We start from the raw sequence: 27,496 nt of genomic DNA, 5'->3' as shown, positions 1-27,496 counted from the left end.
AAATCATGGGCTTGCTGTGCAGATGCACACTCTGTTATTTCAAAATAAGCGGGCAGTATAGACAGAGCCTTAAGTTACTTGCGGATGGGCTGGAGTTAGGGGATTGCCAAGGTATGTGGGACTCACCTGAGCAACCTCTCCCAACACGGCCTGTACACAAATTTCAAAGCTCTCCACCTCTGTCAGAAGGCAAGAGCAACTGCAACACCTGTCTGGTTTTCAGCTGCTTGCACCGGTTTCGGGGTGCAGTGTGCACACCCTGGACATTTGAGGGATATATCAAATCCCTTTTTGCCTAATAACATGGAAGATACCTGTACATGTACATGTAACCACTACCTACTGTAGGGTTACTGCAGGTAGCGTACAAGAACAATACTTTGTGTTTAGATAGCACCTTCCATCCCAGTATCTCAAAGCATTGCAGTTTGAATGAGTGTTTTATCTTCATTCTACAGATGGAGAAACAGAAGCACAGAGATGTTAAAGTGACTTCCTCACAGTCATGTTAGAAGTGTGTGTCAGAGGTCAAATAGGATCAGATTTCCTGTTTTTTTTTTCACAAAAATTTGGTCTCCCTCCTATTGTTTTATAGGTTCTTTATGGTATATTATTTAAGATGGATTGTAGCTATTCTTAGCTTCATAGTTTTTTGTGGACTTATCTGTCCTAGATGTCTCTCTTTTCATTATGATTTTACCCCACTGTCAACCTTCTCATCTACATAGCAATTCTGTCTATGGTGTGACTGTTTAACTTGTTCAGTCTATAATATTTGGCTGTCTTTTCTGTATTTCATTAATAGTACATTACCGATTTTTTAAAAAATCACTGGAGTTTTGAATTCAAAGAAATAAGGGAAGGAAAAAAAAAAGATAAGCTGGAGGAAATACTGATATGAAGAGGGAAGGGCAGAAATAACACTACTAGTACATGTACATTATACTGCTGTACAGGAATGGAAGCCAGCTGAAACATTAATTCTTGGTTTGATCAAGGTAGTGTAAAAACTGACTCCATAGGACTTCCAATAGAGAAATCGTTTTTTATATGTTACATATGAGCTGTAGTTGAAGCCAAATGTTCATTCCTCTCAAATTGTATAGCTGGATTGCTTTACTTCCAACATTGAAGTATTATGTTTGGAGCTGCTAATAAACTTAATAACCCCCTTTCTTACTTCCCCTGCTGTACTGAGTTCAGCACCATAAAAGAGTCAGCCTAGCCATTGTGTCATGAAAATTTTCATTTTTCAAAGAACAGGCAAATGATGAGTATGAATAAGAAAGAAACAATATATGATCAGTCAGTTGAGGTCTTCCATTTCTCCATCATGCCCCAGAAAACAAAAGCATGCAGAGATTGGTTTAAAACAAAAATACTTGCTCCCGATTAAAAATAACTTCTGCCCCAACACTATCCCTATTTTTTTTCCAATTTCCCAGTATCATACATACTTTTTTACATAATGCATAATTAATCTGTGGACCTCATTGACGCAGGAAGTGACTGTAGCAGGACTGATAGATATGTAAATAAGAACATCCAGAGTTGTTACAGTTAATACTAACAAAAAGATAGTTGGAAAGGAGTTGAAACCTTCCTTTCGGGGATTATGCTAGTCAGTAACTAACAGAGAGTAGGGTGAGCACATTAGGATGAGAACATTACCTTTCTGCCTCAGAAGCTGAGAATGGGTGATAAGGAATGGGTCACTTAATGATTACATGTTCTGTTCATTCCCTCTGGGGCTCTTTGTACTAGCCATGGTCAGAAGATAAGATACTGGACTAGGTGGATCTTTGGTCTGAGCCTGTATAGACATTCTTATGCCTTCTGAGTTTCTTGCGGCTTTCTCTGACGCATTAGGGGCTAGCCTCAATCAGAGACAGCAAACTGACTAGACACATCATGAATCTGATCCAGTACAGCTATTCATAGTTATATCATGAGGTCTCTGTCTACCACGTGTTCCGGGCATTAACTAAGGGAGAGGCTCCTCGGAATGCAGTGAGTGGTTTTTACCCCAGCCAAGCCTGAATTACATGAGATTTTAATTAAGCAGCTGGCCACTGACGGTGGAGGTGATCTGAAATCCCAGAGTGGAAGATTGGTCTTGTTGTCCAGAGCCCTAACTACAACTTAGAAGATCAAGGGTCAATTCCCTAATCTGCCAGTTACTTTCTGTGACTGTGGACAAGTCACTTCATCTCGTAGTGCCTCTGTACACTGTGAAAAGGAACCTCTCTACTTGACAGGCACACTGTAGCAATAAATAGATAAATGTGTGTGAGGCACTCTGAGACGTTATGGTGATTGGAACTTTCAGTGGATAATGAACTTGTCAGGAAAGTTAGTGGGTGCTTCTTCAGATGTAAGGAGAGCAGGTGAATAGAGATTGAGTGAGTTAGTTGAGTGGAGTATGAGACATGCATGTAACAGGATGGGGGACAGAATAGGAGGGGATCAAGGAGGAAGGATGGAAGGGAGTAGAATCTTCTTAGAAGAAAGGGGGTGCGAGAGCCAGAGAGGGAATGAGAAGGCTTCTGAAGGTCACACGAAGAATCTGAACCAAAGCATTGGTCCTTCCAAGGTTAGTCCATCATTAGCCTTGTTTAGACTTCAATTTTCCTCAAAAATCTGGAGCTCCTCACTCAGTGGACTCTTGTTGAGTTAACAACGCTCCTACTAAAGACAACAGACTTGCTAAAACTTGTACTCTGCCTGCGGTGAACGGCGCTTGTGGTGAAAAGAACAGATTGTCAAACAGTCCTAGTCATTTTTCCTGATTTATGTGTGGATTCGGCATAGGGTGTGTGCTCTGAAATTTTACGGGCAATTTCCCCACTTCTTCCTGAGACTCTAGGAAGGACTTATCAGGGGCTCCATGCATCAGTAAGTGGGACTGTGGGTGGGATGTAGTTAGTCTCCTAATCCAAAAATTCCCACAGGAAATTCCTTGCAAAAAGTAATCCAGCAACAGCCAGGGTTGCTTCTTGCACAGAACTCCCTGGTCCTCCTTCTCCCCCCACTCCACACACGTACGTGAGGAGCTCCATAGGCAGCTATTTGGGATTTCCATGGGAACTACATGTTGATCAGATTGCAATGAGCCTTTGAATTGGTGTGAAGAAAGGCTCAGTATGAATAGCCCAAGACACACAGAATTTTAGGGCTGGACTTTCAGCTTTTTTCTATAGTTTATCCCTACCTCTTATCTTTGGCAGAAGAATAATATAATACCTAGTTTTTATTAGTAGATCTCAAAGAACTGTACAGAAAGCTGGGTATCTTCTTTACTGAAAGGTGGTGAAACTGAGGCATAAAGAAGTGAACTGATATGTTCAAGGTCACCAAGGAGGCCAAAAGTAGAGCTGGGAATAGAAGCCAGGTCTCCCGAGTCCTAGTCTAGTGCTCTAGCCACTCTGCAATACTGCCTCCCCTCTGAGAAATTGGAGGAAATTTAGTGAGTGATCCATAGGCCCTCCCTCATGGGTTTTCAACAGGAAACATGGGGAGGAAAGAATCTAAAAAACTAATTCTAACACAAAACTGAAAGTATTTTACATTTCCTCAATGGATCAAAATAAAATGGATGGCTTTGTTAACCTACTGTGTGGAAGTCATTTTGTTGGGGGTGGTCCTGCTTTTTTTGGACTAAATGACCACTGCAGGAGGCCATCTAGTCCAACTCCCTACTCAAAGCAGGCCCAGGCCCAACTAAGGGTGCATCTACACTGCACCTGTAGCTCAAAATAGCTTATTTTGTCATTTTGAAATAACTCGTTATTCAGAAATGTCCCTTACTCCTTGTGGAACAAGGTTTACAGGGTTGTCAGAATAGCAAGCCTGTTATATTTGGAAATATAACAGGTTCACTGTTAAGACGTGGGTTACCTCCGGTGTCCCAAAATAGTGCCGCAGTGTAGATGTAGTATTCCTGACTGCAGAATTGTATTTGCTCAGTAAAACTAATAAACTTAGTAAGATAAAGCTCTGACATAATTTCTTCTAAAGGGTTAATTCTCTCTCTCTCTGTTTCTTTATGCTCACATATATAGGAGTTGTTTCCATTTCAGAATAATAGTAAATTTCAGAAAATTGTTGTTTTTTGCACATTATTTTCATTCATTTATGTAGCTCTTGTTTGTCATGTAAAAAAATCTGGATGCCATCAATGCATACAGTATTTACTCTGTGTGTAAGCGAGAGAAAATGGAAAATGTTCTTCATCATTCAGGAGCAATAAAATCAAATCTCTCAGAATCTAATGCAAACCTTTTAAATTAGCTTCTGCTTCTGGTTCTCTCTGTCTGTCTCTCACTCTCTGAAGAAACCGTTGGCCTGAAGTTATGTAACTCTAATGAGGTAGTTGTGGGGGTCTTTGTGGCTATCCTGCAAAATGAAAGACTAGAAAATTACAACACTGAGCTCATGTTTGCTAAAGTGATCAGCCCTAAATTGTGTACCGGGTTATCTTGGAGTATAATCAGCATATTTGAATAGAGCTGCTGTTAAAATAGAAGATCTGCTAGTAAGATTTGTTTTCATTTAGGCCTTACTCTCAGCTATAGGATTACACTGAGGCCTATATATCTTCAGGCTTTTGTACAAACAAGCATCTTAAACAAAACTACCATTATTATACTGACTTAGGGAGAGAGAAAAGCCTTGTTTGGTTTCTTAAGATCATGTGTGTGGCAAATAAAGCCTTCTTTTAAATGTAAGTTTTGTCTTATTCAGTATAACAACATAGATTTAAAAAAACAAAAAAAAAAACAAAGCCCAACATTATTCTTCATGCCAATTCAATTTGTCACCTTTGGGTTTAAACCCAGATGTAATCTTGCAGTCTAGTAAAACAAGTGCTGTTCCATGCAGCTGAGGAGCATGACAGCTGATATCACTATATTTCTCACCAGTAGGGTAGATATAATCAATTTACTTCATGCTATAAGAGCTGACCTTACGCTTCTTTTTCCTACCTTCTATACAGTGGCCTCATTAAACTCTTTTCAGTGTGCTGATTTATTGCAGTCATGGACAACTTTGTGTTGTGTGTTGCCTCCTCCCACCAAAAAACTTCCATAGCTGTTCTTTGATATTAGTTTTACTGAGCATATCAAGGTTTTCTAGGAGGGTTGAGGCGTTTTTGTTTTTGTACTGTTTAAAAGTTTTCTGTAAATAACATAGGATGTGAAAGTTCTGAGCTCAGCTGGCAACCTGAATTCTAATGAAGGGTGGCCAATCACTTATGGTATGGATGCCGTGGGGTTTATTTCATATGGCTGCAAGGAGTCCACACATGTTCTCTTGAGTTCCATTCACAGGAGATAATGCAACCAATCGTATTGCATTCAGTGTTCCAGATTTAGCTGTGAGGTTTAAATTGTTGTGTGACTGAATATAGTGTGAAAAGTGGGATTGGATGGTGCAGCTGAGTGGAATTAGCCTGGGAATTTTTTTAATGGAACGCAGATAGTAAAGTTGAAACAGGAAGATGATTAGGGGAACTTGGTTAGAACTGGCACCGAAACAATGAAGTTTCGCTATTCTTACACTGAATTTGAATTAACTTGTATCTCCTGCTACAGTCTAACTACCCAGGGTCAAATCTTAAAAGGGGCCCCTGAAATGCTTGTTTGAAGAATTTGTATGCACAGCCGTTTGTACGTGCATAGTCATAGTTGGAGGCACTGATATTTACATGCAGATGATAATGTTGCACAGGGAGACTGACACACAGGCACACTCCAGGGGCCCTGGAGTATGGCCCTATGCCTCAACATTTTATTAGTACCATATGAAAAGACATTTTTCATGTCTTTACATATGGTACTACTAACATATTAGAGTGTTAAAACTGCCACAGGCTGACCTCAGATAATTAAAACTGTTTTAAAAATATCTAATTTGCTTTTTGCTGTCTATGCTGTTTGTCTGCTGTTGGCATTTGTCTGTGCTTGGAGAGTGATAACAGACAGGTCAGTTTCATCTATGTTTTTAGCAAATTTTACTTTCAGGTTCTTAAGCACTGACACAGATATTGCGACTGCAAATCTTGCTGGAGCATATTTAACTAGAAATGTTTTATTTTAAATTTCACCCAAGCATATTTTTTCAGCCTCCTTTATATTGTTTTCACTTTTACTCTTAATTTTAGGCCAAATTAAATAATGCCCTTTCAATGGATTCCAGGTTAATTGTGGCTCACTTGTATCAGAACCGTTGCAGAATGCTTCCAGTACGAAAAAAAACCCCACAGTAGATCAATCTGCATGTTGAGGAAATTAATCCATTTGCAAGTAACATTTAGCTCAATTCTGTCCTTTAAAGTAGGCTTTGACTTTCCTTTCCCATATTACATGGAGCCTCAAAGGTAAAGCAGTTTCCATTGGAAGAGGCTGATTCACTTGCCCCCATGCTGTGCAGTAGAGGCAGTTTAGACACAGCACTTAGAAAGCAGCTGTTTTTCTTGTGCCAGTGTCTCATTTTCCACATATGTAATAGATCAAAACATTTAGATTGGGTTGATCCACTTTATCACGACGAAAGAATTTTGGAGCAACACAAGTAAATAACAGTTTTAGTTGGAAAGAGGATGAATTGTCTCAGATTCTGAGAAGCTGTTGGTAAGCACCAATTAATATAGGACAAAAAACATAGAATTTTTTTCTTTTTTTTTTTTTTTCTTTTTTTGGAATCCTGATTAGCTGCAGAATTTTTGATAGAAATGAATGAATCACTGAGGACTCAGTTCCAAAGAATGTTACTATTTACTCAGTTCCATAGAATGTTCAGTAGTTGTCTGGTTTACAAAAATGCCGTTTCTTTTTTTGTTACACCTACCCAGACTTTGTAGACAGAAGAACATTTCCTGCTTCTAATTTGGCCTGCCGTTGTTCAGCATTGTCACTTTAAGAGCTAGATAAGATTAAATTAGATAGCAGACATTCTAGATTAGAAAACCAGTTAGAGGAACTATGCAACTTTTTAAAGCCTTTATCCAAATTGTGTTTAAGTAGGACGATATTTTAAGAAGCTTACATTAAAATATATTATTTCAGCTCTACCAGTTTTTCCTTTCCACAATTTGCAGACCAGACTTTTTTAAAATCTGTTTTGAAACATTCCTCCATCTTAGGGCTGTCTGTAATAAGTTGCTTGGCTAACTTTTGTAGAAGGCCAAAGCCAGAAATAAAATGATGATGATGCTTTGGCAAACATAGACACACTGGTACGTGGGTTGTTGGCTACCACTGCTTATCCCCTTGCGGTTGCCACCATTTTTTCAGTGTTCCAAAATGCCATGTCAGAAGGCAACATTTCCAGGAATAATAGAGTAGTAAGTAGCACGCTGATTAGTTGACAGAGTGATGTAATTTATTGAAATTCTACCTTCTAGTGGCAACATTTCTGGGAATTGCCATACTTACTCAAGTATGACCTATGAAACAGAGACAGTTAGGGAAATTAATATTATGTTTTTATTTGATTATTAATAACTCTTTATTAATTACTGTTATGATGGCCAAAAGTGAGCTGGATATTTTATGACACCAACGCAGACACATGCCTGAAGGAGTTTTTACATGTGATGCAATGACTATTAGTAATAGCAGAGAGTAGGGAAGTGAGAGGATGAAGCAAACAGCACCAAGATCTTTCAGTTTCTCAGTCTAGACTTGATGCATTAATTTTTAAAAATAATTATTATGGTTTTATCTCTCCTGGGAGCCATGAAAGAAGTGAGTCTTTTATCTATGGATTTGAGGTAGTTTATTGCTTGGTGGAAGAGAACTGGGAATCAGCTTAATAACTAGGGGTGCCAAAGTAGAAGTGACCAAAGTATTTATGGAAAAAGCCAGGCTTCATTGTCATAGAAAAGGGAGCAAGATGTGACACGGTAAGTGATGAGGTCAGAAATGTAGACCGTCTTGGGATTATGCAGGGCCATGAAGACGAGGATCATCACATTTAAACTTGATGCAGTACGGGGAAAAGGAGATATTCTCAAGGTATTATTACAGAACAGGAGTACAATAACGATTCTTCTGAGCATCTTTAGTCCGATCCCTTTCTTGCTGGGTCATCTGGAGTTTCTATATATTGATAGGGAGTCTATCAAGCGCTATGCAGAAGTGTAGTGCCGTGCGATAAATAGTCTTTTCCACTTCTGGAGCATCTTTCATGTGAGAATCTCAAGGTATGTTAATTAAACTTTCACTGCACCCTTTGAAGTAGGTAGTTGAGATACATGTAGGAATCTCTTCGCCAACCTCTGAACAGCAGCTTATCTTTAAGTTCAAAAGAGCACAGGAACATTGTGCCAGATTTTAGGAAATGTGGTAAGGAGGGTACAGTGGAAATTGGAGAAGGAATTTGGGTAGGCAGAGTGTAATTGGCTGTGCTGGGATTGGATTATAATGTCCTTACTCTCCTCAGGAGAACTTTCAATGACTCACAAATGCTTAGTAGCACAGTTTTACATCTCTGAAAAAATAGCCGTTCCATGTGCTCATTAACAACATGCTGGAACATGGGTGCAGTACTAACTCAGAGGGAAAGTTGCCAGCTGTAGATTCTGTAGCTTCTACATGTTCTTTGCTAGTCTTCCTTCAACATAATGCTTCACTTGCAAAGTCTTCCAGTATTGCAGCCCATGGCATTCATGGCTGAGAGATGCCCCCAGTCTTCAATTCTACTGCTCAGTAATGAATTTCAGGACCCAGATGTGAAGAGACTTGAATTACATTCCCCTGAAGTAATTTTCACAAGTGTTATCATGTTTCATGTTAATAAATGAGATTTAAACCAATATATTTTAAACAAGGATTTTACAGCTTCTACAAGTGTAGTTTTGTATGTTAAGCTCTTTCTTTCTGTAATGGCCAAAATTGTCACTGAGCAGAGGTAGACAATAAGATGTACTTTCCAGCTATAATTGCTATTAACAAAAAACCTTGCAATAGCAAAATAATCTGGTTTTGCATTCACTTTTTTTAATCCTGTCTTAAAGCAGGATTCAGAATCAGAAGACAGATAGGTTTACATTTAAAAGCAATCAATCTTTTAAAGAATGCATCGGTTGGTATGAAAAGGCAAAACCACCAAAATCTGAACGTTCAAAGTTATGCTTCCCACATGCATGAGAATCTGAGTGTGGTGCATGTGTGTGGCAACCCTCCATCCGGAAAGATGTAAACACCAAAGCAGGTCAGTTGCAGAAATGAGCCAAGTTCCAGCAATGCAAGTGGCTGAAGAGTCCTGTGCTTCAGGGATAGCCCTTGCCACAAGTAATGCAGGCATAAGCCCTGCTGAGCTTTCCTCTTTGTTTTCCTCTTTCAGCCACCTCTCTTCTGCCTTTTTGACCCTCTGGCACAACGCAGCCCTCCAGTGTTATAAGCTGCATCTTCCCAGCTTGCAGGTTCAATGTTAAAAGTTAAGGTTGTTCTTGCAAACATTCTTGAACCTAAGCCTACGTCATTCAGGCCTGGTCTACACTAGACCAAGAAGGTTGTCAAAATGTGTAGCTGGAGTCAGCTTACCTTAAGCTGAGCCGTGGCAGCGTCCACAGAGCAGGAGGCCAGTGGGAGCTGCCCTCAGCGTTCAATTTACAGGTCTATACTAGACCCACTAAATCAGACAATAGAAAATTGATCTCCAGAACATCAATTTTCTGGTAAGTATAGACATGCCCTTAGTGTCTTGATGTATGTGTAGTAATGTGTATTATTGGCATTATTGTAAACACTCTGGCTGTGTCTATACTGGCGCGATCTTGCGCCAGAGCTATGCAAATGAGGCTCAGCGTGGAATATCGCCGAGCCTCATTTGCATAACTAATGAGCCGCCATTTTGCAGAAGAGGCTCTTGCGCAAGACGGAGCTGTCTACACTGCCCCTTTTTGCGCAAGAAAAACCCTTTTGCGCAAAGCCGTTATGCTGATTATTTTCAGGCATAATGGCTTTGCACAAGAGGGTTTTTCTTGTGCAAGAAGGGGCAGTGTAGACAGCTCCGTCTTGCACAAGAGCGTCTTCCGCAAAAATGGTGGCTCATTAGTTATGCAAATGAGGCTCAGCGATATTCCATGCTGAGCCTCATTTGCATAGCCCTGGTGCAAAATCGCGCCAGTATAGACACAGCCTCTTTGTTTCAACCTTCACTGTATCTGCAATGTGATTAACATAGTACAATGACTACATATCAGAAGCACAATGGAAGAGATGGTTATAGAACATAGAGAGAACCATAAGGACAATCCAGGACCCAAAAGTTATAGCTTTATTTCACAGTGCTTGTGCAAATAACTTTTGCCCTACTGGCACCAGACAATGGCATATAATCATCTAAGATGATGTACAGCCAATGGCGTGAGCTATCCTTTCCCGTTATAATATTTTGAATTGATTCTTTGTCCCGGAGTTTCAAAAGTACAGTAGTTTGATTTTGTTGGGTCCCAGTTTTTGGAGACATCTTTAAAAACGTCTGAATTTTAGTGGCTAGGTGTTGGGCTATTCCTGGGTTAGCAATTAAAACTGCATTACTTTTGAAAATCAGTTTTTTCAGCTCAGATTTAGTAAAGAGTCTGTTCCTCAGAGAGAGACATATATATAGCTGAATGTTGAAGTTATAAATCAAAGTCACTTTGGAAAAATGAAAAGGCTAAACAGCATTTGAGATATTTCTAAACCAAACATGGGGAAAGACTTTTTATTTCAGTGCTCAACTAACACAAAAATGGTGAAATAAACGGAACTCACTTTGCCTAAAAAAAGAAAGGGAAAGCACTTTGAGTTACGGTAAAGGAGTCTATTTCCAGAAATTTTAAAGTACCTGGTCTTAAAATTCAAAATGCCTTCTCAGCCATACCTCTGGTGTCAGGGGTTTACAACAGTTCTTTTATTTAATTGTTAAGGAATTAGGTTGTAAATATATGTGCATGTTTTCACAAGGGAAAAGAATGAGGTTTTGTCACAGGGCTTTGAATGTGTATCTGGATCAGTCTTCTTTGTAATTAGTGTTACTGAACTTGTCATTGAGGATGATCATCTGAAATAAGATGAGGATGGGAGAGCACATTTGAAAGAAGAGGTGCTACAGAAATCTTAAAGACAGTGATGCAAGAAGGCAGCAACAGAAGTAGAAAACAGTGATTAGAGTTTTTAATGCAAAGATAGTACTTAAACTCAATAGTAAAGGACAATCATAACATCCCACTTCAAAATGTTTCACGAACTTCAATAAAGTTTTTCTTTTTAAACCTAATTCAGTAAATTATCATTGTTATTTTCCATATGAGATCCAGTTCTTTCCCATTATGTTTGCTTGAACCGAGAGGCCTGTCTGGTCTGTGCTTGCCTTAGAATTGGATAAAGGGCCTAATGATGATCCTAGCTTATTAAGTTGAGGTACAGTTACTTATTGAGATAGATGTAACACATCTCCCATACTAGCAGTACAGCTCATCCTTTTGGCCCAAGCTTTCCTTCCCCAAACGTAAAAGCGGCAGCCGACCACATGAAGGAGGATTTGTCTTTACCAAAAGGTTATTCACGTACAGTGCAGTTAAGGGAGTCTGATTGCAAGTGTCAAGTGCCAGAACAGCTGGCTAGTTGACCTTAGTTTGTTGCTTCCTGTAAATGCTGCGACCCTCATTAGGAAAGCTGACTGCTTCTAGAAAGTACCACTGGGGCAACAAATAAGTTCTAAGAGCCTATTGATCTGTAACATTTGTTTTCAACGTGCAAAGAAAAGATTCTTCTGTCCCTGGGCTGGCACCAAGCTCTTGCTACAGAGGGTTCAGAATGTCTCAGGACGCTATGATCTAGGGCGCCTCCAAGCTGAGTCTGCAGAATATTTGCTTATTACATGAGGAACTGAAAGAACCTGTAATTCGCTAGTGACCGACCTCTTACCACTTAAACAACCGACCGATTTCCCCCACCCCCATTTGTTTTCATTTTAATTGCGGCATTACAAGCAGGATTCAATTCCCCACTGCAGAGGAAGGATCTGGTAACACAAATGCATAATAATCAACATTTGCTGAGATAAAGTGCTGGTACTGTCAACACAGCATGTACAACACTCTGAGGTTTGGGTTGCTTTTTAAATCAAACTTGGAATAATGAAATGTCCATCTCAGTAATATAAATATACATTTATTTTTGCACATTGAATAATTGGAAATTTATAGATATGGCTGATCCCAGGCTAAAGGCTGTTTTCATTTTAATCAGACCTCTGATTATTTTTTAATGAAAGCATAAAGGTAATTTGTCTTTTGCTCTACCTCTGACTCTCTAAAGCACAATAAACATGCATTATGATCTTCTTAAAAGAATAAGAACATTCCTTGTTAATTAATTTATACAGCTGTCAGTACAGCTTTCTCTGTTATTCATACTCTAAGTGTTTGACTGCCATAGATTTTCTTGCAGTTCCTGGCAAAACTCCAGTGAAAGCCTGGGATTTATTAGGCTGACTTGGTGCAAAGTCTATTGATTGTGGCCTCGAGGGTAATAACTAAATAGAGCTGGAGCAACAAGTCAATAACACCATTGTTGCTACAGACTCCATTCACTTGAGGAGTTAGATTGTTTTACAGTGGCACAGAGTAATCATGAGCAGATAAGCATGTTCGACAGGCTCTGCACCATGTTAGTGGTGTGGGCTGTTTTAAAGCTTTCAGCGAGATCGCTGGAGAATCAGGGTGGGGTACAGGGATTAAGAACCCTGTAAACTCCTTCATTATGGCTAAAAGGTTTCAGCTTTAGTTTTAACAGCTAACAACTAAAGACAGTTCTGTGTCTGTACTGGTGTTAGCTAATGTTAAAACCCCCTGCCGATCAATCCATAATGGCACAATAGAATTGTGTGCTAAGTTTTGGACTGGAATCTGCGCACTGTTTGAGTATATATATATATATATATGTTTCAATGCTTGTGTACCTAAAATCTAAATGAGATCCTAGATAATGCATGCCTCTTTTTCTATGAAGGAATATTTCCTGGTTAAGGCTAGAAAAGGGACTTCTATTTTTTTTTAACCCAAAATGAGGAAATACTTTTTTGTTTATTGCTTCTCTAATCCTCCCATGTATTTATTTACTTTTAAAATTCCTTTTCTTTTGCAGAATTATAAACAAACCTAGCAAAGGAGGTATGTTTATTTCCAAGAGAGTTTTATCACTAATTTGACAACCTCTGGCAAGGGGGATTGTATTAAAGGGTTTGAATAGTCAAAAACTGTGAAGCTATCACATCAGACGAGTTGTCCTTATAGATTCTTATCTGCAACTCCAACTGCGGTCAGTAACACATGCTTCTGAAGAAGATGGAATTAGAATCTTGTTTCTTCCTAACCCCGCTTTTGCCGTGTAGCGTAAAAGTTGACACTGAAAATAAGAAGAATCATTTTATACTAAAAATATTTTTTATACATGTTAAGTTAATGAAGTTTTATAAAACCATGTTGATATAGCCACCATATTCAAAGGGTCTGTGAATTCTGCAGTCCTATGGGATCTGTCTCTCACAGCAGAGTTGTTTCAAAATCAAAAAACAAACACCACCTGTTTCTAGACTCCTCGTTAAAGATACATAGGAACAGAGTGCAAACTGACGTGATCTTTGTGAATCTGCATACAGTTTAAAACTACAATATAATGCCATCGTTACAATAGAGGTGCGACCTGGTCTGTTTCATTTTAATGGATTGTAACACTGAAACCTTAGATAGCTTCCCCAATTATCACCTCTAATACCATTAACTCACAGACATCTACCCTTCCCCACCTCTAATATCATTAACTCACGGGCATTTACCTTCCTCCACCCCCCACCCCCCCCCCCGCCACCCGCCCCTCCTCGCATCCCCCTTCTGTTCTGAAATGTGATTTGTCCTGTGGTTGTTGGTAAGAATCATCTTGAGGTTAGGTGGTTGTCTAATGCTGATACCATTATTGGACCTAACCAAGTGAGTTATAAGATCAAGAACACATATTCCTGCGCATCCAGAAATATAATTTATGCTATCATGTGCCGAAAGTGTCCATTTGCTATGTACATTGGACAAACATCTCAGACACTTCGCCAAAGGATTAATGCCCACAAAACAGATATCAGACAAGATCACAAAGAAAAAACAGTTTCTTGCCATTTTAACCAGAAAGGACACTCTCTCAATGACTTAACCACCTGCATTCTGCTACAAAGACCTTTTACATCTGCACTTGAAAGGGAATCCTCTGAACTGTCATTCATGTTAAAATTCGACACTCTCCGGGAAGGAATGAACAAACACTCAAACTATCTTACCCATTACCAAGATAGCTTCCCCAATTATCACCTCTAATACCATTAGCTCACAAATATCCCACTCTCCCCACCTCTAATATCATCAATTCACAGACACTTACCTTCCTTCCTTCCCCTCTCCCCGGCATCCCCCTCCTGTTCTGAAATGTGATTTGTCCTTTTCATATGTGTTCATTTTTTTTTTAATTGTATCCTTTGGTATATATGGTTGTGACTATTTTCTTCCACTATTTGATCTGAGGAAGTGGGTCTGGCCCACGAAAGCTCATCATCTAATAAACCATCTTGTTAGTCTTTAAAGTGCTACATAGTCCTGTATTTTGTTTCAGCTACACCAGACTAACACGGCTGCATTTCTATCACTATGAAACCTTATGGTGATCGTTCAGTGTTAACTATTTCACTGATGCTCATTTTAGTCATCTACTCACTTTTATTTCTCTCATCATCTTAAATTGCCTGACTATCTTTGTGCCAAAAGCCTCAAATACTCCTTGGAATTAAGCTACCAAATCTTTTCTTTGATAGTTTCTGCAATGCAGTTCTGCCTAGCCCATACTCTTAACATGCAGCATATAGAAAACCAGAAACAAAGGGGTAGACTTTAAAACAAATTGAATTTAATATCAATACGGATATAAATAAGTGACAAAAGGGCTACACTAATAGTATTAGTCATTTTCATTTTTATTCGGTAAAAACCTCCAGTTTTAATTTTCCCTAAAGCTGTTGTGTCTAAATGCTGCAGAATTCAGGGTCTTTGGTGCAACATATAGGTGCAACTAGCCAATGAGTTCACAATGCTGTGACAATACTGGCTTATTTTTCTATTTAAACAGGCCGGATTTCTTGTTATCTTATGGTTACTGTAAGCTGCTCTGTTGGAGGAAAACGGTGAGATCTTGCTAGCAATCACCCTCCTGGGATGTGAGGATTCCTTTACTGGTATAGAACTGACACAACTGCCTACTGGCAGCCAAGTGTAGGACTCCTGCAATTTTCTTGGCAGCCTGGGCAAATCCCAGAATAGGAGTATGCAAAGATGTCATAAAAACCACTTCTGCATAGCTCTCTTTTGAGTTCTGTGCTGTGCAATTTGTTCAGAGCAGAGACTTGAGCCCATTGTGCCAAAAGTCAGAGCAGTTAGTCAGGAAATGCAGCCAGACAAATTGACGCAGGCTTGATGCAGGCTTTTCAGTATCTTCTAACTTAGTAAATTAGCAAAATAATCCCTACTTGTGCCCACAGATTCAGAAACGCAACCAGGAGCAGTTTAATCTGCATCCATTTTATCTTTTACCCAATTAATGCACACAGTGTAGACCATTATTTTCCTTATCTTTGTTCTCCTAATTGGTGGTTTATGTGCTTTTTTGGGTTTATTTTTACTGCTTATGAAAGTGAGGAACTAATAAAAGGAGGGGGCAAAGGGAAGGGAGATATAATATGGTAGTGCATCTGCCAATTTCCAAACACAGTTGTACCCAGTGGGGCTGACAGCCACCGCAGGCCTCGGGACAAAGTGTGAGGGGCAGGTCTCTGGAAGGGGCGGGGCCTTGATTGCAAGCAAGGTGTAGCCAAGGGCTGTCCTTAGCACTGCCCAGATCGTGACACGCCCCTCCTCCCAGCCCTCAGAGCTGTGTGAAGCGGTGCACGGGCCGCAATTCAAAGAGGCCCGGGGCTCTGCCTGCCTGCCTGCCACCACTACTGTAGTAGCAGTGGTGGCAACCAATAGCTCCAGGACATTTGAATCTCCAGGCCCTGGGTCAATTGCCCCCTTGGCCTCTCCCCTCACCCGCCTCCCCGCCCCATTGGCGGGCCTGATTGTACCAAAGCAACTCCAGATCTGCAACTCTGTCTGTTAATTAGACTGTGAGCCTCTTTCAAGCATATTGAACCGAGTCCACAGAGATTTGGTGTTACTTTTTATATGGGTCGAGCAGCTGTCTCCGCCCTCCCTTTTTTTTTTTTTTTCCTTTTTTTGGAAGGGAAAGTGAGAATCTAGTGAGACTCTACCCTGCCCCTTTTCAAAAGCCACACCTCTTGCATGCTCAGCCCCCAGTGGTCACTCGCTTTCACCCACCCTCACTTACCTCCACAAGGTTGGGGTGTGAGCTCAGAGCTGGGGCTGAGGAGTTTGCACTGTGGGAGGGGCCTGTGGCGGAGATTGAGATACAGGAGGGGGTGAAGGCTGCAAGCTCTGGGAAGGAGACTGGGTGCACGATGGGGCTATGGGCCAGGGGCAGTCTTGGGGTACTGGCTCTGTGGGGGGCCCAGGGCTGGGACTTCGGGTGCAGGAGGAGGAATAGGGTGTGGGCTCTAGGAAGGGGGTCAAAACAGAGGGTTGGGGTCAGGAGCAGTTGAGATGTTGACTCTGGGAGGGGGGCTTAGGGCTGTGGTTTGGGATTCAGAAAAGGGTGTGAGGTGCTGGCTCTGGGAAGGGGCGTGGGACTGGGGCTTGGGATTCAGGAGGGTATTCGGGGTGCAGGAAATGGTATGTTGGAGTGCTGGCTGCAGGACCGGGTTGGGGTTCAGCTTTTTTGCCCCCTTACTGCTCCCTGGAGCTGGGGATAGCAGCCAGGACCCTTCCTGTGGAAGTGGTGTCCGGGCAGGACCCTGGGGCCAGCAGTTGAGCCCCCAGGTTTGGGGCCAGCAGCAAGGCTATACCTGGGGCCAGTATAGCAGTACAAACAGCTATACTGGCAGTGGAGTTCCTGGGCCAGCAGCAAGGTTGGTAGGTGGGAATCCCACATGTGGGGCCAGTGACTTGGCTCTGTGGGCCAGCAATGGATTCCAGGGGCTGGTGGACAAACAGGTCCCCAAGGCAGCAGCTAACCCAGTACCTAGGACTCAGATTGCAAAACCGGAAGATGGTGCTACAGCACTCCCACTTCGTGCAGCTGTGCCCAGAAGGTATAGGGGGCACATGGCTCCGCACGCTGTCCCTCGCTGCTAGCACCATCCCTCAGCTCCCATTGGCCACAATTCCCTGGCCAATGGGAGCTGCAGGGGGTGGTGCTTGCAGGCAGGAGCAGTGCGCCAACACCCCTCTCTCGCCTCCAACCTATACACACGTGGGGCTGTGCTGGCTACTTTCAGGAACAGGCTGGAGGTGTGGGGCAGGGTAGGCAGGGAGCCTGCTTTTGCAGCAGCGCAGCTCCACCATCAGCAATTGTGATCAATTGGGAGATTCCCCACGCTCTACCAGTTGTTCACTCTCAACGATTGGTGACTATTGTGTGGAGAATCCAGATTCATAGGAGACCTTGACATGCAGTCTGTTTGACCTAATCTGTTTTTGAATCCACATCTCCAGAGACTAAAAATTGTTCTAGTCAACCCATGGATGGAAATTGTTTCCCAACTGTAGAGTATTTCCTATATTCCCAGTGTAATGTCTTTGGCTTGTTTACTACTATATTTTTAACTTTGTTTTTTTCAAGGAACCATAGACCTTGACTGGTTTGTATCCTTAATACAGTATCTAGGAGGTTCTCGTAAACTGCATTCTGTCAGGATATTTTTATAAGAGATTAGTAAGTAGAAATAATAAGTAGAAATGCATCTGAGCAATTCCGGGATCTTTCCTACCTGTGCACAGTCTCCAGAATAGCTTTTCCTCAGACATTTATGGCTTGAATGAAGAAATTCTGTCTAGTCTTTTGGGTTCTGTTCTGTGATTCAAGCAATTTTTGACACATCAAACCAAATTAAAACTTAATTAGCTTTATCATAAGAAGTCAATGTGTATGAGGCTCTAGGAGAGTCTAAAACTATTTTACTTAAATTTGATTTCATTCAGGTAATATGTGTAGAAAATTATAGGAGAACCAGGGTACACACCTCACTGTCTGTATATTTCAATCAGAAGAAGGAGAAAAGAAACTTCTAAAAAATGTTCAGCTAACATTTGTTTTGAGTAATAGGCATGATGTATTATCTTTTATAGAAGTGTGATGGAGTGTACTCCTCACACTTGCCATAAAGGGATTATGACAGGCCAGGTAGATCAATTAGCCTGTAAGGCAGCAAGTTGGGGGCAAGTTAAGCCCTAATTAGGAGAAGTTAATTTATACAGTCTTCAGAAAGCCAGGGAACAGACAGCAGATAAGGGTTGCTGGGAAGGAGTGAAGCTGGCAGACCCTGAAAAGGAAAAGCCAGAAAGTTAGGAAAGCACCCAGGGAAATGCAACAAAAATGAGACACAACAGAGCTTGGCTGCTGTGTAGAGAGTCCCTGAGCTAGAATCCAGAGCAGAGGATGGCCCTGGGTTCCGCTGCCAGCCACTACAGGAGTGGTAGTGCGAGGCAAGTGAAACAAAAGACCGCAGGAGGCCAGGAACCTTGGTACATATGGTGACCTAGCCGGAGTTGTGAGTCAGAGTGTAGACAGCTGTGGCTCCTGAGAGCAAGAGGGTCTGCAGAGGAGAAACAGAGGGGGTATAACTGCTGGAAAGGGGGTTGGGCCTGACTCAGCTAATTCCCAGAACCACCAGCAGACGGTGCCATCCAATGGAGGGGCGGGCAACCCTGTCACAAGGAGTTAGAGGCAAAATAATGGAGATAATATTTTTCTTAACTATCATCATCATTTAAAATCAGCTCAGAGAATTAATAATGGAGAGAGATAAAGGTCGAGGAAACAATAGCCGTATGAATTTTGGGTGTCCCAAGAGGCTGAATGAAGTAAATGCCGATATTACATTGTTATTGTTGTGTTGTTATTCTCTCTTAGGCCCTGATTGAGGAATGCATTACTTGGATACACTAAACTTTGCATATGCTTACTCCCATTGAAGTCAATAGGACTTGAGTGTACACTGAAGTCCTGTTCTGATTGTTTGGGGGTTTTCCTACACACTGCTTTGTTAATCTGGAAGGGTGAAGAAATGCAAATGGCAGTGGTAATTTTTTGAACAAGTTAGAGGCTATTTGAAAACAACAAGACAACCATGAAGACTGGTGTTAAGAGAAGTTGCAAAATGAATCATGGTGAATTTAGGGACCACTTGTGAAAGAAAAAGAAGAAAAGCATTCATCTTTTTGGCACTGCAAAAACTAGGGTTGCTAGATGCTTTCAACAAAAATACTGGCCACACTTGACATTCCATCACAACCGACATTACATCTTATTTAGAAAATACTGGACATTTCTATTTTCTTGTTTATATTTTCTCAATTTGTTTCCTGAACAGAAAGCTCAAATACTGGACTGTCTGGTTCAAAACCGGACACCTGGCAAGCCTAGCAAAAGCTAGATCGAAAACAAAAGCTAATGATAAGATTGGGTTTTAGGCCAAGGTTTAGAGTTTGTTGTTAAGGCCTAGCATATGGATTCAAGGTCAATGAAACTGAAATCTTATGAACTGTTCTTGTAAGAATTTGACCCAAAGTTGCAGAAATCTTGCAAGCTCGGTTGATCTAGTCTTCTGTTATTATGAAAAACAGATAATCTCACAGGGTTAACTGTTCTTGTAAAATCTTAAATGGAAACCAGAAAATAAGTTCCTTCTGATTTGTGGATCTAATTTGGATTTAATTGTAAAATCAGGTACAGAGATGTAGTGCCTTACATGTAGAGATGGAGATTGATATCAGGCCCAAATCCACAAATTCAAAAAGGCTTTAAGTGTTGTTATGGTTTTACCAGTGGCCCATTTCTAATCTATAATCTGCTTCACAGAATATTCCAAACTCAGATCACAAACTTGGTACTTACTGGATCTATCCAAATACCATTCCAGGAAAATTTGTTAGAATTTTTAAACGGATTTGTTTCAGCTGTGTTCTCACCCTTTTTTCGTTCTTCACGTTTCCTGACGATTTTATCAAAATAATTGCCCAGTGGGATATTTTTTGAAAACAGTTAACCTTAAGAAAATGATGGAGAATATATTTGAAAAATTAAATTTGAATTGGAAAAAAAATCCAGCCAAAGAGCCTCCCACACCTAACTGGCAACTGTAGGTGTTTTTTCTGTTTTGAAAACAATGTACTATATTTATTAAAAGAGAATTGATTTTCCCATCCTTTACATATTACAAAGATGATCTTCTGTAAACAGTGAACTATTAGCCCTAATGAAGTGTTGATCCTTCTTTTACATTTGTTTAATTCGAGCTAAAACAAAAATATATATAGAATAATATTTTAAGAGCAACTGTGTAGCACCTTTCCAAGTTGGCATGCCTGTCAACAAGATGTCATCCTGTAAGTGTGAATGAATGACTCCATTTCCAGTTTGAGTTTCCATTCCCATTGCAAAAATAGCACTGGGCACACTGTACTTCCAGAATAGATACTTTTCTAAAGCTTTATAAATCACACTCCAATAAAAAGTAACCTGAGGTTATTTCTTTATTAAAATGTTCTTTATGGTTGGTGCTAATTTAAAAAAACAGCCTTAAAATAACAGGGTTAATTTATAATTCTTTTCCAAGTATGTAGGTAGTAGTTTGTAAGGATATAAAGTTATGTATAGAATTTCTCAGAGCCTAAAGCTTTTCACTGCTATAATCAGTGTGAAATGCCAAAGCTCTAGCCATCCTCATACATGGCTGCATCTCTACATGACAAACACGCGTTCCCAGGGTCTTGTGTTTAACTTTGAGGCTTATGCATTTTTTTGCTACCCTGAAATAAAAAAAAGTGTAAGTGATTTAGGAGCTCATGTCTCACTTTCAAAGGTGGCTTAGTTAAGTAAGAGCATAGGTCCTATCAGCCTTTGATTCCTAAGGGTACATCCGCACCGTGATGGAAAGCTCACGGCACTGAGTCTGAGTCCAGGACTGCTGGCTTGTGCTGCTGTGCTAAAAATATCAGTGTAGACGTTCAGACTCTGGCTTGAACCCAGGCTTAGAAATCCTGCTCCCCTTGCAGAGTATGAAGCCAGGTCTACACTGGACCCAGAAGGTCAGGTTAATATATGCAACTGCAGGTACATAAAATACAAAGGTGGAGTCGTCTTACCTTAAACCAAGATTAGCGCCGACTTCAGGGAGGGAGGCTGACAAGCGCAAATGCTCCCATCAGGTTCCCTTACTCCTCATGACTGCCTGGAGTACTGACGACGACTGGAGCCTCCCTCAGCATTCAGTTTAGCAGATCTTAACTAGACCCACTAACTCAAATGCCAGAAGATGGATCTCTGACATGGCCTCAGAGCCCAGGCTCCAGACTGAACTCAACTATCTATCTATTCTGCAGTTGTATAGCTCTACATCCCAACTCCTGCAAACCCAAGTCAGCTGACTAAGGCCAGCCACTGCCTCTCTGCAGGTCTTTTCTCACATCCTAGACATGCTTCAGTAGCACTGTAATGAAGATGCTCGTCTAAGCCGATAAGAGAGAGCTCTCTCTTCAGTTGAGTGAATCCACCTCCACAAGAGATGGTAGAAATCTACATATTACTAACACTTCCAAGCAACATAGTTACACCATTATTGGTCTGTACTAGAGACCAGAGAAGTGACAGTGTAGCCATGTACATGGTTAACCAATGAGCCTGGTTTATATGTGCATGGTTACTTGTAGGCTCCCAGTGCACCACTGGCTCCTGGGGAGCTGACTTCTGCCCCACATGTAACTGTGTAACTGCTGAAAATGTACTTTAGTTTACGGTTACTTAACTAAAGACATTTTCACATCCCTGGTAGAGACCTAAATATTTGTCAGTTTCAGGGAAAAAAAGGACTTTTGGCATTTTTTTAAATTTTGCCAATTATACATTTAAAGAAAATTTATAAAGGGTTAAGGAACAGTTAATAGATACTTTTCTTACAGACATGAGTAGTATGTATTAATGAAGTCTGGAAGATAGACAAATATACATTATGATTGATGTAACTTGTTGATCCATTGAACTGTAAAACCATCTATAATAATTAAATGTTTATTAAAACGTGTTAATCATGTATTAATTTGATAGAAGCTACTTATGAATATACCCTTTCTATAACATTTAATCCATTTGTCTGCCTTTATTACATGTGGCAATTTGGATGGTAGAACTGTTCATTTTCTATAACATGGACAACATGTTGTGAAGGATGGACTCAGAATCCGAGGATTTTGCTCAAGGTGATGGAATGCTTTCTAGTCTTTGGATTGCTTAGTATAAAGGCAGCTGCAGTCTACCAAGAATAAAGGAAGTGAAGTGATAAAACCAGGGAGGCTGATAGTGGATTCAGAATGTGGTGGATGAGAGACATGAATGGCGTGATCTGATCACGGGGTTAAGAGGCAGGAAATCTTCAATTGTGATCCTGATGCTGATCTGAACTTCCTATTTGTGGGTTTAGACAACTTAACTGCTGAACCTTTAGTACTGTCTTCTGTAAAATGGGGATAATACTAATAATCTCCCTGATACAATTCTGTTAATGTGTGTTTAACGGTGAAACATTATTATTGTTCATCTAATTCATTTTTATTAATCTTAATTGTTGAGCCTGTGTTTCTGCTTTTTCCTACATACAAATGGCATATATTTTTTAGCAAAATATTGTTTCCATTGTGTGCCCTCTGTCTAAAGTATGTTGATGGAGTTAAGGCAGGTTCCTGGGTTTTTTTTACCCAAGTGTGTCTGTTTTTAGCTTTCAGATGCTGGCTGCATGTGTGTGTGTGTATACAATTGTGTGTGTGTATATAACATTTAAAAAATCATGGGCACGTTATCTTCATTACTGGAGGAGAATTTAGCGTTCAATTTCTGTTTAGGGTTAGAGCAGCAGCACTGAGTCCGGTGTGCCCAAGTGGGATTCTGTTCAGGAGTAAAGATCCCTCCAAGTTCCTCAGTCCAGAGGACTGCACCTACGATCTGTGACTGTTTTGTTGCCCTAAGTATTAGGGATGTTAGATGTCATTTATTTTAGAAATCATGTAGCTGTAACCGTTTTTAGTGGTTACACAGCCTCTGTGAGAGGAAGCAAGAGAGGGGGAGGCAGCTTGTGGAGCTGGCATGTGTGGAGAGCTGGCTTAAAAGCCAGCTGCCCATGTGTATCAGCTCACACCTGCCCCTCTCACCTTCTGCACTGTTGCCTCTAGATCAGAGGCAGCAACACAGTGGTGGAGGGGCAGGCAGCTCCATGGGATCTGATGCTCATGGGGAGCCAGATTTTCAGCCAGCTCCGCACAGGCACCGGCTCCCGCTCCCGCCCCTTCCTGCTTCTGATACAGAAGCAGTGAATGGGTGTGTAGTCATTTGGATTAACCAATAAGCCCAGGCTTATCAATTAATCATTTGAACAACTATATACTAACATTCCTGTTCCGTATGTGATAAATTTGCATTTGCGCTAGGCATCGGCAAAATTCCAGCATATGGTTACGTCACTGGGCAGTTTCTCATTTTAATAAGCAACTGACATTACAGTAATGGGATTAAACCCAGTGTCTTGCTGGGCCTCTTCCAGTTTGGGTAACTATATTTTCAGCTTTCCCTGCAATTTTCATTGGAGACAGTATGGCTACATCTACACTGCAGGCTTCTTGCGCAAGAGTTCTTGCGCAAGAGGCCTTATTCCTCGTAGGGAGAGGAATAACTCTTGCGCAAGAAGCCCTCTGTTCCGATGCTTCACTGTAATTTACTTGCGCAAGAATGCACGTGCAGTGTAGACGCTCCGCAAGTTTTTGCTCAAGAACGACTGTTCTTGCTCAAAAAGCCTCCAGTGTAGACGTAGCCTATCTGTCTTCACATCCTATCCCAAAGGTGGATGAGCAATTCCCTTTGTACATTTATAAGCTCCTAGTCTGGCTTTCACTATGGCCCGATGGCAATCAATGGTACATTTACATGAGTATCCAATGTTGTAATTAGGCTTGTAGTTGAGTCACATCCCTTCCTTGCACTGAATAGCATTTACTTGAGCAGTTTTGGTGATGGAATGGCAGAATCAAGCCTCTAAGGATACTTGGGAAGCAAAAGAATTCTGTAAATATAACATTACAATGAAAGCTTTGTTATCCAGCACTCTGTTAAAACTTTAACTGGTATTGAGGGGCGCCTTATCCACCTACCAGAGAGGACAGTGAAAGTCTCCTGCAGCCTCTCAGGCTCCTGTTCTAGACAGGGTGGCCTATCAGCCACAAAGTCTAAGTACTGCAACCTGTGCTCAGGGCAATATGGCTCAGCGGCTACAGAGTCCAAACATTCCCGGTTTTGTTCAGGGTAACATGGCCTAGTGGCCACAAAGTCTACAGCTTACACCATGCAGCCCAGCAGCCTCAGTCGATATGTAATCCCCCTGTATTCAGGGTATTGCAGCCCAACGGCCTCAGAGTTTACGCACACAGGATGGCCCAGCAGCCTCACAGTTTATATACAGTGTGGCCCATTGGCCTCAGAGTCAATATACGGTCCTTCAGGGATCAGGGACGTACAGCCCAGGGGCCACAGAGTCAATATGCAATCCATCTAGGATTAGGGTAGTACGGCCCTGTGACCAGAGTCAATATAGAGTAGCCAATGCTTCCCCCATGAGGAGGTATCTGAGCAAGTGGGTAGGGGGACCCAGGCTCTCCCTCTCTACCAGGTCTCAGCCCAGAGCCCTGTTAACAATGGCATGGCCTATTGCTTGCTCGGCGGGAATTCTACCACAACACACACAACCTCTCGGGGAGCAATTCTCTGCCTTGGGCTACTTCCTACCTGAATCTTGTCAGAAGTCCTCTAGGTCTTCAGACTCAGGTCCCACAGCTTCCGCTGCAGCTCCTCTTGGCCTGGCCGCTGCCTTCCTTCCCCGGAGCTTCTGCAGTAGTCAGCCCTGACTGAGCAGCTCCAGAGGCCTTTTATAGCCAGCCTCCACTTGGAGCTTGTCCAACAGTGCTGTGGGGGTGGGGCCTTCTCAGTCAGCTGGGCCAGGTTAACTACTTCAGACCCAGTGCGGGGTTGCTACACCCCATCTCACTAGCACTGCCACAATACTGCCATGTCTTCAGGACCTGACTCCTGCCTGTCCAACTGGCTGCTGCAGGGCTTCTGACAGCCAGAAGTGCCAGCTGACATCCTCATCAGGCACCGCCTTCCCCCTCAGCCTGCCTTGAGCTGCAGGAAACCGGATCTTCCGGTACAGGGTGGGGGCAGAGCAATAAGCTTTGTTATCCACCACATTCAATTAACTGGCAACCTCCATTCCCCATGAATGCCAGACAACAATGCATTCACTGTATTATGATTACTAATCTGCCAGTGTCGTAATTAGGCTTGTAGTTGGGGTCTAATTCACATCCCTTCCTTGCATTGATAGCATTCACTTGATCAGTTTCACTGATGGGATTGCAGAATCAGGCCCCTAAGGACACTTGGGAATTAAAGGAATTCTATAACTGTGAGGTATTATGAATCATGATTACTTCTCTGGAGAATGCAGAGGTATTGAAGACGGCAAAATAAATTACAGCGTTTAACGTACAAGTAAACCAGGAAATGACTGATGTTTTTTGCATAGTAATAATCTTCATAATCACTTCATTTGCACAGTTATTTTATTTTAAACTTTAGGCACAATTTTGAAGCATAACTCAGTGGAGATTTTTGCTGTAATCTGTAGAGTTTAATGAAAGCTAATTGGAGGACAAATTCTAATCTAATTAAAATGTGACCGCATAAAGCAGAAAGGATAAATGAAGGGAAATGCTCTATGGGGCACAGTTTTCAAACAATGATATTCTGAATACTAAGTCAGATGAATCTTTTGTACATGATGATTGTAGATGTTGCCAGCAATAAAACAACCTTGAGATATTTTAAGTTAAAGTTTTAATATATTTTGTTTTAAAAGTGGACCTTTAAATCACAGCTGTGTAAGGGCTTTTAAAAAAAGCAACACACACTTTCTCATCAAAAAACGTAAGTAAGTTAGCCAAAGATATACATTCCATCTAAGTTCTCATGATCAGCAGATGCAAATGTTCGCAGTGTGCAGAAGAATTATGAGCCCTAATGAGATTTCAATACCGAGCAAACAATAAAAATTTATGCATTGCATAGTTTTAGTGGCCTTTGGCTTCATGGTTAGTGTTACACCCTTTCAACAGCTTTGTTAATATAATATCCATCTGGCTCTGGAAGTAAGGAAAATTTTAGGGGTGAACTGAAATTGTAAAAAATCATTTGATTGATACTTTGGTCAGAGTCATGCATTTCCATGGTATAATTGCCCATAATAATCATTACCCTTGTGCAGATAATATAGGCTCTACTTGTGTTCTGACACAAGTTTTGAAAGATTCAGGTAAAAGATTCAGGTTTTCCAGCATTTGAGACAGACTATTTCCTGTTCGGTATGTATCCAGAGCTCTCCCAAACAAACCCTCTCGCAAGAACATTCCTGTCACAGTCTGGTAAATGAGAGAGTTGACAAGCTGCACTTTCACCAAAAATTGTCATGTGTTGCAATAAAAGAGGTTGAGTACCTTCACCAAAAGAAACACACAGTAGACATTGTAAGCAATGCGAGATGAGAATGCCCTAGAATCAATGAATTAAACTGATGCAGTCTGAAAATAGACTTGACCATCTTAAACTTCAGACCCTTTTTTGTTTACTTTTTATTCATTCAGAACCTTCCGCCTATTAAAATCTTAGCATGGGATTAATAACAGATTCTCTGCATACGTGTCACAGCACACATCTGCAGCAAATCTGCTAGCATATTTCTTATACTAGTTTTACTTTGGGGCCATAAAGTAATTCCTGTTTTGTGAATGAGAATAAACCTATTATGCACTAGGTTAGCTACACCCAGTTTCTACTCTTTAGGGGAAAAGAGCTGCTTATTTGATATGGCGTCTCAAATTTCAGTGTTCTGAAATGAGTTTAAGCCTTTGGTAGATTTGCTTGAGCAAGCAGTTTGGAATTGCCTTCCCCATTTCTTGATTTTTTTACTTGTCCTAGAGAGTATTAATAAACTTCTGGGGAGCAGCAAACTGAGGGAACTTAATGTTTTACTGCTAAATTTATTAATGAGGCAGCATGCAAAACCTGAAATATTTACCCATATTTTCTCCTAAAATAGTACAAAATTACTTTTTAAAAAAAGCAGTTTTCAGTGGTACAAGTTCTGCAGCTCACAAAAGCCCTTTTTCCCATCCACAAATAGCTGGCTTTCTCTTTGCCCCAAGGGATTTGTGCATAGCTCAAGTAAAGTTTAAAAAAGAGAGATCCTTTCCCAGTTT

General features: G+C 41.0%; 1 protein-coding gene and 1 long non-coding RNA gene across 5 annotated transcripts in view; one reads left to right on the top strand and one right to left on the bottom strand.

Moving 5' to 3' along the window:
* Window positions 1–27,496, top strand: part of VTI1A (vesicle transport through interaction with t-SNAREs 1A) — a 444,836-nt gene that overhangs the window by 326,660 nt on the left and 90,680 nt on the right. The window lies entirely within an intron of this gene.
* Window positions 12,145–25,346, bottom strand: LOC106732809 (uncharacterized). Its single transcript, XR_001369072.3, has 3 exons — window positions 24,969–25,346; window positions 17,914–17,996; window positions 12,145–13,400 (listed from the first exon to the last, which is right to left on the bottom strand). It is a non-coding gene; the product is annotated as an uncharacterized LOC106732809 (long non-coding RNA).

This window comes from Pelodiscus sinensis, chromosome 8 (assembly GCF_049634645.1).
Source record: "Pelodiscus sinensis isolate JC-2024 chromosome 8, ASM4963464v1, whole genome shotgun sequence".
Taxonomy (NCBI): domain Eukaryota; kingdom Metazoa; phylum Chordata; order Testudines; family Trionychidae; genus Pelodiscus; species Pelodiscus sinensis.
Note: the sequence above shows the minus strand (reverse complement) of the source record. Positions and strands in the feature narration are given on the sequence as shown.